Source organism: Sceloporus occidentalis, unplaced genomic scaffold (genome assembly GCF_023333645.1).
Source record: "Sceloporus occidentalis isolate IW3139 unplaced genomic scaffold, rSceOcc1.0.p SCAF_4, whole genome shotgun sequence".
Taxonomy (NCBI): domain Eukaryota; kingdom Metazoa; phylum Chordata; class Lepidosauria; order Squamata; family Phrynosomatidae; genus Sceloporus; species Sceloporus occidentalis.
In genome coordinates, this window is record NW_028316984.1 from 68,346,647 (window position 1) to 68,358,804 (window position 12,158).

Consider the following 12,158-nt stretch of genomic DNA (forward strand, 5'->3'; position numbering starts at 1 on the left):
CAAAAAGGGCTTTTTTTTTTATATGTCCGCAGCAAAAGGAAGAAAGAAATGGTAGGGCCACTGCATGGAGAAGATGGCAAAATGCTAACGGGACAGAGAAAAGGCAGAATTACTCAACACCTTCTTTGCCTCAGTCTTCTCAGAAAAGGAAAAGGGTGCTCAACCTGAGGATAATGGAGCAGAGGACAGACTAGGGGAATTTCAGCACAGAATAAGTAAAGAGATAGTACAGGAATATCTTGTTAATCTAAATGAATTTAAGTCTCTAGGAACAGATGAACTACATATTAAGAGTATTAAAAGAACTGACAAATGTAATATCGGAACCATTGGCAATAATCTTTGAGAAATCCTGGAGAACAGGAGAAGTCCCAGCAGACTGGAGGAGGGCAAACGTTGTCCCCATCTTCAAAAAGGGGAAAAAAGAGTATCCCAACAATTATCGTCCAGTTAGTCTGACATCTATACCAGGAAAGATTCTGGAGCAGATCATTAAACAGAGATCTAGATGGCAATTCCATAATCACAAATAGTCAACATGGGTTTCAGAGAAACAAGTCATGCCAGACAAGTCTGATCTCTTTCTTTGATAAAATTACCAGCTTGGTAGATGAAGGGAATGCTGTGGATATAGTATATCTTGATTTCAGTACAGCCTTTGACAAGGTTTCCCATGACATTCTTGCAAACAAGCTTGTAAAATATGGGCTACACAAGGTAACTGTTACATAGATTTGTCATTGGTAGACTGGCCGAACCCAAAGGGTACTCAACAATGGCTCCTTTTCATCCTGGAGAGAAGTGACCAGTGGGGTCCCACAGGGCTCTGTCTTGGGGCCAGTGTTACTCAACATCTTTAACAATGACCTGGATGTCAGAATTGGGAGCATACTTATCAAATTTGTAGATGACACCAAATTAGGAGGAATAGCTAAGACTCCAGAGGACAGGATCAAGATTCAAAATGCCCTGAATAGACCAGAAAGCTGGGCCAAAGCTAAAAAAATGAAATTCAACGTGGAGAAATGTAAGTTACTGAACTTAGGGAGGAAAAATAAAATGCACAGATATAGGATGGGGGACACCAGGCTTAATGAAACTATGTGTGAAAGGGATCTGGGAGTCCAAGTAGACCACAAGTTGAACATGAGTCAACAGTGTGATGCGGCAACTAAAAAGGCCAATGCAATTTTAGGCTGCATCAATGAAAGTATAGTGTCTAGATCAAGAGAAGTAATAGTGCGACAATATTCTGTTTTGGTCAGGCCCCAACTGGAATATTGTGTCCAGTTCTGGGCACCACAATTCAAAAAGGACATTGAGAAACTGGAGCATGTCCAAAGGAGGGCAACTAAAATAGTGAAGGGTCTGGAAAACATGCCCTATGAGGAACGACTTAGGGAGCTGGGGGTGTTTAGCCTGTAGAAAAGAAGATTAAGAGGTAATATGATAGCCCTGTTTAAATATTTGAAGGGATGTCATATTGAGGAGGGAATAAGCTTGTTTTCTGCTGCTCCAGAGAACAGGACCTGGAACAATGGATGCAAGCTCCAGGAAAAGAGATTCCATCTCAACATTAGGAGGAACTTTCTGACAGTAAGGGCTGTTCGACAGTGGAATACACTCCCTCGGAGTGTGGTGGAGTCTCCTTCTTTGGAGGTCTTTAAGCAGAGGCTGGATGGCCATCTGTTGGAGATGCTTTGTTCGGGATTTCCTGCATGGCAGGGGGGTTGGACTGGATGGCCCTTGTGGTCTCTTCCAATTCTATGATTCTATGATTATTAGGCGGGATACAGACTGCCCATTTGGGCAGCCTGCAGCCGCCCCTTTACACCACGTATTGGGGCCAGGGCAGCCGCAGCAGCAGCCTAGAGGCCGTAATCTGGCGCTTTTTGGGACCAGGGAGAAGCAGCAAAATGCCGCTTTTCCCTCTTCCCGAAAAGGGGTGTTCTTGGGGCTTCATGCCCCAGGACACTCCAGGAGCCACAGCCAGGAGAGAAAGGGGCCACTCAGCCCCTTTCCCCCTGGCACCATTCCAATTTAGTTGCCGTGGGAATGAGGTACCCTCCGGGAAGGAGCTCTGTTTTGGAGCGCCTTCCAGTGCCGGTGTTAGGCCACAAGAAGTGGCCTGACGTGGCGCGAGTATGTCACACCCGTGCCGTTTGGATGTGCCACAGCCATGACATCATAATGGTGGCACACGTGTATACAGGATGCCGCCGTTATGGCGCCGCAGCTATGTGTTAGGGTTGCGGGGCATCTGTAAAAGACGCCCTGAAGCGAACATAGGGTTCTGGTTACTCCCAAACTGATCCCCAATTCAAATAGTCTGGATAGCCTTGGCAGCGGCCCCCCTGGGCTAAGAATGCTGCTGCTCAATGCCAGGTCGGTAAATGGTAAAACACCGCTGATTCGGGACTTGATCCTTGATGAGCGTGCCGACCTGGCTTGTATTACGGAGACCTGGCTGGATGAAGCTGGGGGGGGGGGGTAATCTCTCCCAGCTTTGCCCACCTGGGTTCTCCGATCAGCAGCAGGGAAGGCCTGGGGGACAGGGAGGCGGAGTTGCAGTCGTCTATCGGGATTCCATCTCCCTTACCAGGTGCCCTGTCCCACAGTCTAGGTGGGCAGCCAGGATAGAATAGGGATTCTGTTGGTGTACCGACCACCCCGCTGCACAACAGTCTCCCTGCCTGAGCTGGCTGAGTTAGTCTCTGCGGTGGTGTTGGATTCCCCTCGGCTTGTTGTCCTGGGGGACTTCAACATCCATGCGGAGACTGCTCTGTCAGGAGCAGCTCAGGACTTCATGTCTGCCATGACAACCATGGGGCTATCCCAAATAATATCTGGGGCCACTCATATAGCAGGACATACTCTGGACCTGGTTTTCTGTTCAGGGCAGGATGATAGTGATCTGGGAGTGGAGGAACTATCAGTAGTTCCGTTGTCATGGATTGATCACTACCTGGTAGGGTTTAGACTCACTGGGACTCAGAGCCTCTGCAGGGGTGGAGGGCCGATTAAGATGGTCCGCCTCAGGAGACTTATGGATCCAGATGGATTCCTGACAGCTCTTGGGGAATTTCCTGCTGCCTCGGCAGGTGATCCTGTCGAAGCCCTGGCTGACCTCTGGAATAGGGAAATGGCCAGGGCGGTGGACATGATCGCCCCTAAACATCCTCTCACATGAAGCGGAGCAAGACATGCTCCCTGGTTCACAAGGGAGCTGATGGTGATGAAACGAATGGGACGGAGACTAGAGCGACGATGGCGGAAGACTCAGAGTGAATCGAATCAAACACGGGCCAAAACCCACTGGAAAACCTATGCCATGGCAGTGGTGGCAGCTAAGAAATTATAATTTTCTATCACCATTACATCTGCACAGTGTCACCCAGCGCAGCTATTCCAAGTAGTCAGGGGCCTTTTACATTCTGGCCCCAAAAAGAAAACAAAGACCACTCGACAGCTCACTGTGAGGAATTCGCGAGACACTTTGCAGACAAAATCACTCGGATTCGCTCTGACTTGGATGCTGTAGTTGAGGCAGGTCCAGTTGATGTAACCATAATGCCTGCTTGTCCCATATTATTGGATGAGTTTCAATTTGTGCAGCCTGAGGATGTGGATAGGATCCTTGGAGAAGTGAGAGCCACCACGTGTGTACTGGAGCCTTGCCTTTCTTGGCTCTTGAAATCAGCTAGAGGGGGACTGATCGAGTGGGTAAAGGAAGTGGTGAATGCTTCACTGCAGCAAGGCAAATTTCCATCCTGCCTAAAGGAAGCTGTGGTGAAGCCATTACTGAAAATGACCTCCCTGGATCCCGCCATTCTTGACAACTATCTGCCAGTGTCTAATATTCCATTCCTGGGCAAGGTTCTGGAACAAGTGGTGGCCTCCCAGCTCCAGGGATTTCTAGATGAAACGGATTATCTAGATCCATTTCAATCTGGCTTCAGGCCTGGCTATGGCACAGAGACAGCTTTGGTCGCCTTGGTGGATGACCTTTGCAGGGAAGTAGACAGGGGGAGTGTGTCCCTGTTAGTCCTGTTAGATCTCTCAGCAGCTTTCGATACCATCGATCATGGTATCCTTCTGAGCTGCCTCTCTGGGATGGGGCACTATTATGTACTGGCTTCGGTCTTTCTTAGAGGGGCGATCCCAGAAGGTGTTGGGGGACTCCTGTTCGACTCCTTGGCTGCTGGCCTGTGGAATCCCTCAGGGTTCTGTTTTCTCCCCCATGTTGTTTAACATCTATATGAAACCACTGGGAGAGGTCATCCAGAGTTTTGGGGTGCGGTGTCATCAGTATGCAGATGACACCCACTCTGTCTCTCCTTTCCATTTGATTCCAAGGAAGCTGTCCCTGTGATGAACCAGTGTCTGATGTCAGTAATGGACTGGATGTGGGCAAATAAATTGAAGCTTAATCCCCACAAGACAGAGGTGCTCCTGGTCAGTCATAAGGCAGATCAGGGAATTGGGGCTATGCCTGAGCTGGATGGGGTTACATTCCCCTTGAAATCTCAGGCTTGCAGCTTGGGTGTGCTCCTGGACTCCAGTCTGAATCTGGATGCCCAGGTCTCAGCAGTGGCCAGTGCATTTGCACAATTAAAACTTGTGTCCCAGCTGCGCCCATTCCTTGAGACGTCAGATCTGGCTACAGTGACACATGCTTTGGTTACATACTGTTTGGACTACTGTAACGCACTCTACATGGGGCTGCCTTTGGAAACTGTTTGGAAACTTCAGCGTGTCCAAAATGCTGTGGCCAGAATGCTGACCGGAGCCAGTTACAGGGAGCATATAACTCCTGCATTGAAATAACTTCACTGGCTACCGGTTTGTTTCCGAGCACAATTCAAAGTGCTGGTTATGACCTATAAATCCCTATACGGCTTAGGTCCAGACTATTTGAAAGACCGTATCTCCCCATATGAACCACCTAGAGCCCTAAGATCTTCAGGAGAAGGCTTTCTCTTGGTCCCACCACCATCCCAGGCTTGCCTGGTGAGGACCCGAGAGAGAGCCTTCTCAGTGGCTGCTCCTTCCCTGTGGAACTCCCTTCCACGGGAGATTAGGCTAGCCCCCTCACTGCAGGCCTTTCGTAGGCAGGCAAAGACATTTTTGTTTAAACAGGCCTTTTGAGATCTGGCAGGCTTGGTTTATTGAGAGATGAGAGGGTTGGACTTGGACTTTTTAATTTTAACTCTGTATGCTTTAAAATTTTTATATTTGTAATTTTTATATTTTTATGATTTTAATTGTACAATTTTAACAAGTTTATATATGTTCGCTGCCTTGGGTCCCATTTTGGGAGAAAGGCGGGATAGAAATAAATAAATAAATAAACCCTAGCACGCATCCACCGGCCTGGATAGGGCCAATGATTCTTCTTTTCCTGGACCCAGATTTCATCTCTGAAGGTTCTTGTTCCATATGTGGCAGGAATGTTGCAGAATTTTGAGCATGACTTTGCTTGCATGGGAAATCAATGCATTGGTCTTGTAGTTGCTGCAATCTTTTGTGTCTCCTTTTCATGGGATAGGGGTGTGTACTGATTGTTTCCTGCTTGTGGGCCATTGTTTTATTTCTCATATTTGTTGGCAGGTTTTAGTTAGAACTAAAGTTGCAGCAGTTCTGTTGGTATGTCATCTGCATAAGCAAAGTGTAGGGCAAAATTTAATTGGGAACCCAGTGGTTATCTGATGTCTAGTTTGTGCAGAATGAACTTAACAACCATATATTAATGTACTAATGTACTATTGCTGTAAACACAATCCTGAAAGTAAGCCAGCCATTTGTAATTTGTGAGAGAAACCAGGAATCTGATGAAGCTTGTAAAATTCAAGGTACATGTCAGTTGAGACATATTTCAATGTTTCCTTCTGACAGTGCCAAAAAGAGTTTTCCAGGGGAATCATGGCATATCTAGAAGAATGTCAGCCCAGCCTTCTTTCTGTTGTGCAAGTTTTCTGTGTTGAAAGTTTCAAATAAAAGTTGTATTTAGAATAAGAGATCATATTTAAACTTATGATTCTAAGTAAACAATGCAGTTTCAGACTAGCTAGGCTACCTAATTTTTTGAACTAGTAAGATGTAGGCCTGTAGAAGCACTATATCTATATGAATATTGCCTTGCAAAACAATTTAGGTTAGTGTTATAGTGGTCTGAGTATGACTCCAGAGACCAGGATTTGATTCTTGCCTTGGCCATGGAAATCCACTGGGTTTTATTTTATTTGGGTGAGCCACAAACACTTAGCGCCAGAAAACCCTATGATAGGTTTGCCATAAGTTGGAAACAACTTGAATGCACACAACAATGAAATCTAAAATATCTTTGTATCCCAGGTTTTTCTCAGACTGACTCATTCTCATAAATTAGGGGTTCATTGATTAAATGTTGCAGCAGTGTAAATATGGGGAGCTGTGTACCAAAATGCAGACAGGTAATCATAGTTTGTTGTGCATCCTTGAGTTTTGGTACATTGCTGGGTTATATCAGCATACTAAGCCAGCAGTTGCTTGGGTGTGCTGGGACAGCTTGTGGTTTATAAACTGCACAAAGAAGTACTGAGGGGTGAGCTTTGCTAAAGTCCAAGGACCACTACAAATAATTTGACTTATTTTTCTCATCATGTTTACCAAATTAGGGGCAGCTTTCTTCAGGCAGAATTAACATAAATGCACAATTGGGATAGATTTTTGTAAATGGCATTGCTAGGTAAAAGCTGGGAATTGTTCCCTTGTCTTTAAAATAGAATAGTTTGTTTAATAATTGAGGTGGAAGCCTAATTTCTTTAGGACAAGTTGACATGTTACTGTTTACTGTAACTTTTCTTAGCCAGCTGAGCCTGACCTCAGCTGTAGTGATTCAAACTTCATTCCTGTGTCAGCAGTAAAAGTATAAATACCTCTGGAGTTCTTCTGGCAACTGCCAAAGGGCAGTACCTAAGGGCATCCTATCTTTGGCAGTGACTAAGGGCCTATTGGAGGAGGTTCTGGAGTCCCTAAATAAGGACACAGTATTGCCAGAAATGGCTCTTGAAGCTGTACATTTTTCTTTCTCTTTTTAATTCAAAACTATCAAGAGTACAATTCTTTCTTTCCTGTGCATTCATTGGCAAATCCTCTCATGACTCTGGAGTGCTCTTTTCTTTCCCTATACTAATATGCATGTACGCAGCACTCCAGAGTGGACTGAAGTGAAATGGGTTCTTCATATATCCCAGCCAATCCAGCTCATTTTCCTCTAGTCAATACCTAACTTTTGAGCTGCTTTAGGGTGAACATAGGTAGACAAGTGTATACACATAAACTAGAAAAGAGCTTAAATTGCTGTGGAGCCTCTCTCCCATCAACATCTTCTCATTATTTAAGTAGAAGAAAGAAAGCAGAGGAGAGGCAATTACAAAGTGACTGAGCAGTCTAACCAGTGCAGGTTTTATACTCATGTATAAAGCTGAGCTTAGTGTGAAAATGGAGACATGTACTAGAATGAGCTAGCATTTGCAAATAAACATAGGCTCTCGGTTGCTTAAGTAAAAACTGTTAAAAGATTGTATGTACAGCGCTGTGTAAATTTACAGCGCTATATAAATAAAGGTTAATAATAATAAGTGCTAGTTTATGTTTTGATGTTCCTGTTCCCTAGGGTTGTGTAAATGAGCAAGTAGTTTATTCATACCTGAAAGAAAGGCAGGGTTGTGGCATTGCAGTAGTGGCTTTGCAATAGTGAAAAATGGTTCTGCTCCACAGTTTGATGGGATACAGACCGCCCAAAAAGGGCGGTCTGCCGCTGCCTCCATTTCCGCCAGCGGGAAGCCTCAGCTGCCAAACAGTGAGGCTTCCTGGCGGCAGAAAAAGAACCCGCAAAAAGCAGGGTTTTTTTGCATCACACTTGCGACGCTCGAGTGCGCAAATGGTGCACTCATGACGTTGCAATTGCCACGGGATGTGCGGATGCTATGTGTCAGTCATGTCAAAATGGTGACGCCCGTGTGTACAGGGCACCACCATTTTGATGCCCCTGTCACGTGCTAGGGGTGAGGCTGGCATGGATGGTGTGTCCTCGGCCAACCTCTAGAACATGACAGGGACAGCGCAAAGGCCCATCTAAATCAGGCCTTTGTTGTCCCAGTGTGATTATTTATCATATTCATATTGGCATGATATTTCTATACTGGTATCTTACATTGGTTTATCATTTTCTTCTAGTATGCCTATCACCAAGGCACCTTTTATAGAACTTAACATTGGCTATAGCCTTTGTGGAGAGTGTCCCAATGTGGTGTACTGATTTGATTGTTGGACTATGACTCTAGAGAGCAGGGTTCGATTCCTGGCTCAGCCATGAAGTCCACTGGGTGATGTTGGGCAAGTCACACTCTCAGCCTTGGGGGAAGGCAATGTCAAACCTCCTCTGAACAAACCTTGCCAAGAAAACCTTACCTTAGGGTCACCATAAGTTGGAAACAACTTGAAGGCACACAACAACAAATAGCCTTTGTGGCATATCCCATTCTGTTCCAAAGTCCCCCAACTGCCAAGAGTTAGTTTTGAGGAACCATGGGGCTGAGCATTTGTGCTACAGTGGCTAAGAAAGATCAGCAAAGACTTGATGTCCAGCCATGTCCAACCAGAAATGTGTTTCACCAAAGCAAATCCACAGTTTCTTTCAAAGCATGTGTAATATAATAAATACATGCATCTCATTCATGGTCAAAGATTTGTGTATTCTGGTAGCAGAATTTCAAAGTTTATAAATTCTTGGCCTGAAATTTTGGTCATTCATGAAGCTTGCCTTTGGCTTGGCATGATCTTTTCAATAACAGCACTGTTGTTGTATTGTTTGTTTTATCTGCAGTAAATATACAGTACCTAAAACTTTAACTGGCCATGTACATTTCGAGATGGTGGTAAGGCTGGACATCCATGCCCATGTTTAGTTATCTCTCTTTCAGTCCCTCATCTTCCAAATGCAGGGGATTTCAGGTAAATATGTTGAAATCATCTTGTAAGTTATAATAACAGAAGAGCAGAAGAAATGGTTGCCTGGCAACTGAAGGTGATGGTACCCAGAGGCTTAAGCTGAACAGTTTTGTCTTTTTGTATTCAGCCTGGTGGTTTGTTGGTGTTGTTATTGTTGTTGTTTTGGAAGGCATGGAGGGCAGAATGTGAATTGTTTTTAAAATGAGAGCACCTTCCTTCGGATCAGTGCAATATGAACATCACAAAAATTGTGTGTGTGTGTATGTGTGTGTTTTACAGAGAGAGCTCCCTAAATATTCAATAAACTAAAAAAAAAAAAATCATTATATTTTCCTATTATTCCCCTCTTTACATATTTCTTTACTGTCTTTCAGGTTTGTCATTTCCGAGGTGGTCCATAACAGATTAAAACCATGGATTAAAGTCAGTGTTAATCCTATTCAGAGTATAGCCACTGAAAGGCATGGGAATTGTTAACAATGTACTATTTGTTTTAATGGTCTCCTGTGGGTAGGAATTGGATTTAGCCCCATAAAACCATAAGATAAGCCCTGTATTTTTTACCAATCATCCAGATATATTCGTTTTCACTCATACATTTTCCATCTTTATAAGCACAGCCTATCAGTGTCAGCAGTTTTCTTATATATTTTAAATAAATTAGTTAATGTCTGTTGGAAAATGCAAGCTATCACCTCTTATTGCTCTGGGTTTAGCCATTTAATAGTTTCTTAGGGAAGGAAATCTGACCCTGCTATTTTGTCATGTCAGTACTTAATGCATTATAAAAAAATGTTTTTAGAAGCCAGAAAAAGTGAATTATTCAAAGTTGCTGGTTAATTACAGATGTTAAAATGTATTTTTACAATCTCCAAGCTTTCTTGCACTCCTGGCAATGGTAAGTGTCATTTGTAAGAAAAACTAACTATCAAAACATTTAGGGTCTTTAGTGTAACCCTGAGCCCAGGAACAATCTATATTTGAGCACATAGTTACTTATCTTCCAATTAACATGATTTTCCCTCATCATAAGGCTGAGTGCCCTTAACAGAGATTCTTTCAATCTTTTTACCCTGGAGGACCCTTTGAAATAATTTTTAGGTCTCAGGGAACACCTGCATAAATATTATTACTATATATCTACAGCTCAAAAAAGAGGGTCCACCCTACTCAACCATGACCTCTTACAGAATCCTAGGGTTCCAGGGAACCTTGATTGAGAAATTTTGTCTTAGGGTATCTTACTGGTAAAATAAAGAAGAGAAGTTGTCTTAATTTACAAATACTTAAAACCTTAGGATATGATTATAGATGGAAAAAGCTCGTGTCACTGGCCATTTCCCCCCAATATTCATGGTGTGCTTGCATCTTTATCCCTGACATCTATGGATTTTCCTGTTATTGAACTCCTGATTATCATCTCCCCCCAAAAGTTGATTTTAGGATGAAACCTGCATTAAGCTGAATTTTTCAGCAGATTTTGGAATACTGAATAGTTTTATGCTTGTTCATCTCCAGTTTTCATGTGTGTGTGTGTGCAGTCAGCCTTTCATATCTGCTGGGGATCCAGATCTCCCCCATAGATAAGAAAAAATGCATGACTTCAGTTCCTGTTGTTCCCAATTGGTAGCATGATGTGTGTGTGTGCCACTGCAGTCATCTAATAGCACTAATGCAAATGTTGGTACTCACTTAAAATTTGATCAGACATTATCAACATCAGACAGGCAGGCAGATAAACTGGAATCCCTTGCTATAATCTGATTTGAAGCAGAAGCTTTATTCAGAAGATGACTAAGGAAATATTTGGTCCAAATGTCTAGTATTGAAATAACAATGCATATTATTTTAGACCTATTAAATAATTAGACCTGTCAAAGGATTATCAGATTAAAATGAGTAATAAATTGTTTAATGAAAATTGCAGTAAATTGAAAAAGGCGGATGGGAAAAGGGATAAGGTCTTACTGCAGAAATGGTTCTTCTATTATCCCCTCTCAACTTAATAAAATGTATGAAAGGTACAAAAGATTAATCAATGAAAAAAGAGAATTTTTTATGAAGAACAGAGGAGGAATGTTGCATTGCTCTTTTGAGAAAAAAAATCTTAAGTAAATTCTGGCATATACCTTCAGGGAAAAGAGATGTGCTCCTGTTCTAAGGAGCCATATTGTTAAGTCCGAATGGGAAAGACGTTTCAGTAAGGGCTGTCCGATAGTGGAACACACTCCCTCGGAGTGTAGTGGAATCTCCCTCCTTGGAGGTCTTTAAACAGAGGCTGGATGGTCATCTGTCGGGGATGCTTTCATTTGGATTTCCTGCATGTCAGGGGGTTGGACTGGATGGCCCTTGTGGTCTCTTCCAACTCTGTTCTATGATTCTGTGATTCTAGGGAAGCATCAGTAGATAGGACTAAGTCATTAATTTTAAAATTAAAAAAATAAAAAAGCTCTCAAACAAGAGGGTATTCTACCAGACGTTTTTACTGCATTCTCTAATATTTCTATTATTGGGCCCAAACAGACAGGCCAAAATAAAGCTGCTTCGGGTCACTATGGAGGTATGCTGTTTAAATGATGCATGCGTGCTAAGAGGCCAGAAGCCATACCAAAGCCACGCTCCAGTCCTAAGGAGTGCAGCTTCTGGTCTGTTAAGATGCGTGTGTCATAAAGTGTCCCGAAGCAGCTTTATTATGGCCTGTCTGTTCAGGCCCATATTTTACTTCTTAGTTGGTCTACAATTATTCTACTTCCAATTTGTCAAAAGGGATCTAGAAATGATCCAGCAAACTACAAATCGATTAGGCTGTAAGATGTATCAGGGAAGATCTATACTAGCTCTGCTTTCAGAAAATTAGGTGACTAGGTGGAAGGCTGTGCTTTGCAGGCTGGATTCCATCCAGGAATTTTCATCAATTTTAGAAAGCTGATTTATGCTGAAACAGATTGATAAATACTTGGCTGGAATTGTAAAGCATGTTTATGTGGCTTTTATTGATCTGAAACCTGCTTTTGACTCTATTCATCAAGAATGCCTCTGGCGCGAACTACAATCTGTGGGCATTGATCCAAGTCTTCTAAAATATATAATGACTCTACATTCTGAGATATCCCTGTTAGTTAGAATTGATGGTGACATCTATCAGGCTTTGCACCAGTTACAAA

General features: G+C 43.1%; 1 protein-coding gene and 1 pseudogene across 2 annotated transcripts in view; both read left to right on the top strand.

The window, feature by feature from the left end:
* Positions 1-12,158, top strand: part of LOC149313962 (adenylate cyclase type 5-like) — a 321,268-nt gene that overhangs the window by 102,847 nt on the left and 206,263 nt on the right. The gene's annotated exons all lie outside the window — the stretch shown is intronic.
* LOC149313963 (uncharacterized) overlaps positions 3,026-12,158 on the top strand; it is a 37,590-nt pseudogene continuing 28,457 nt past the window's right edge.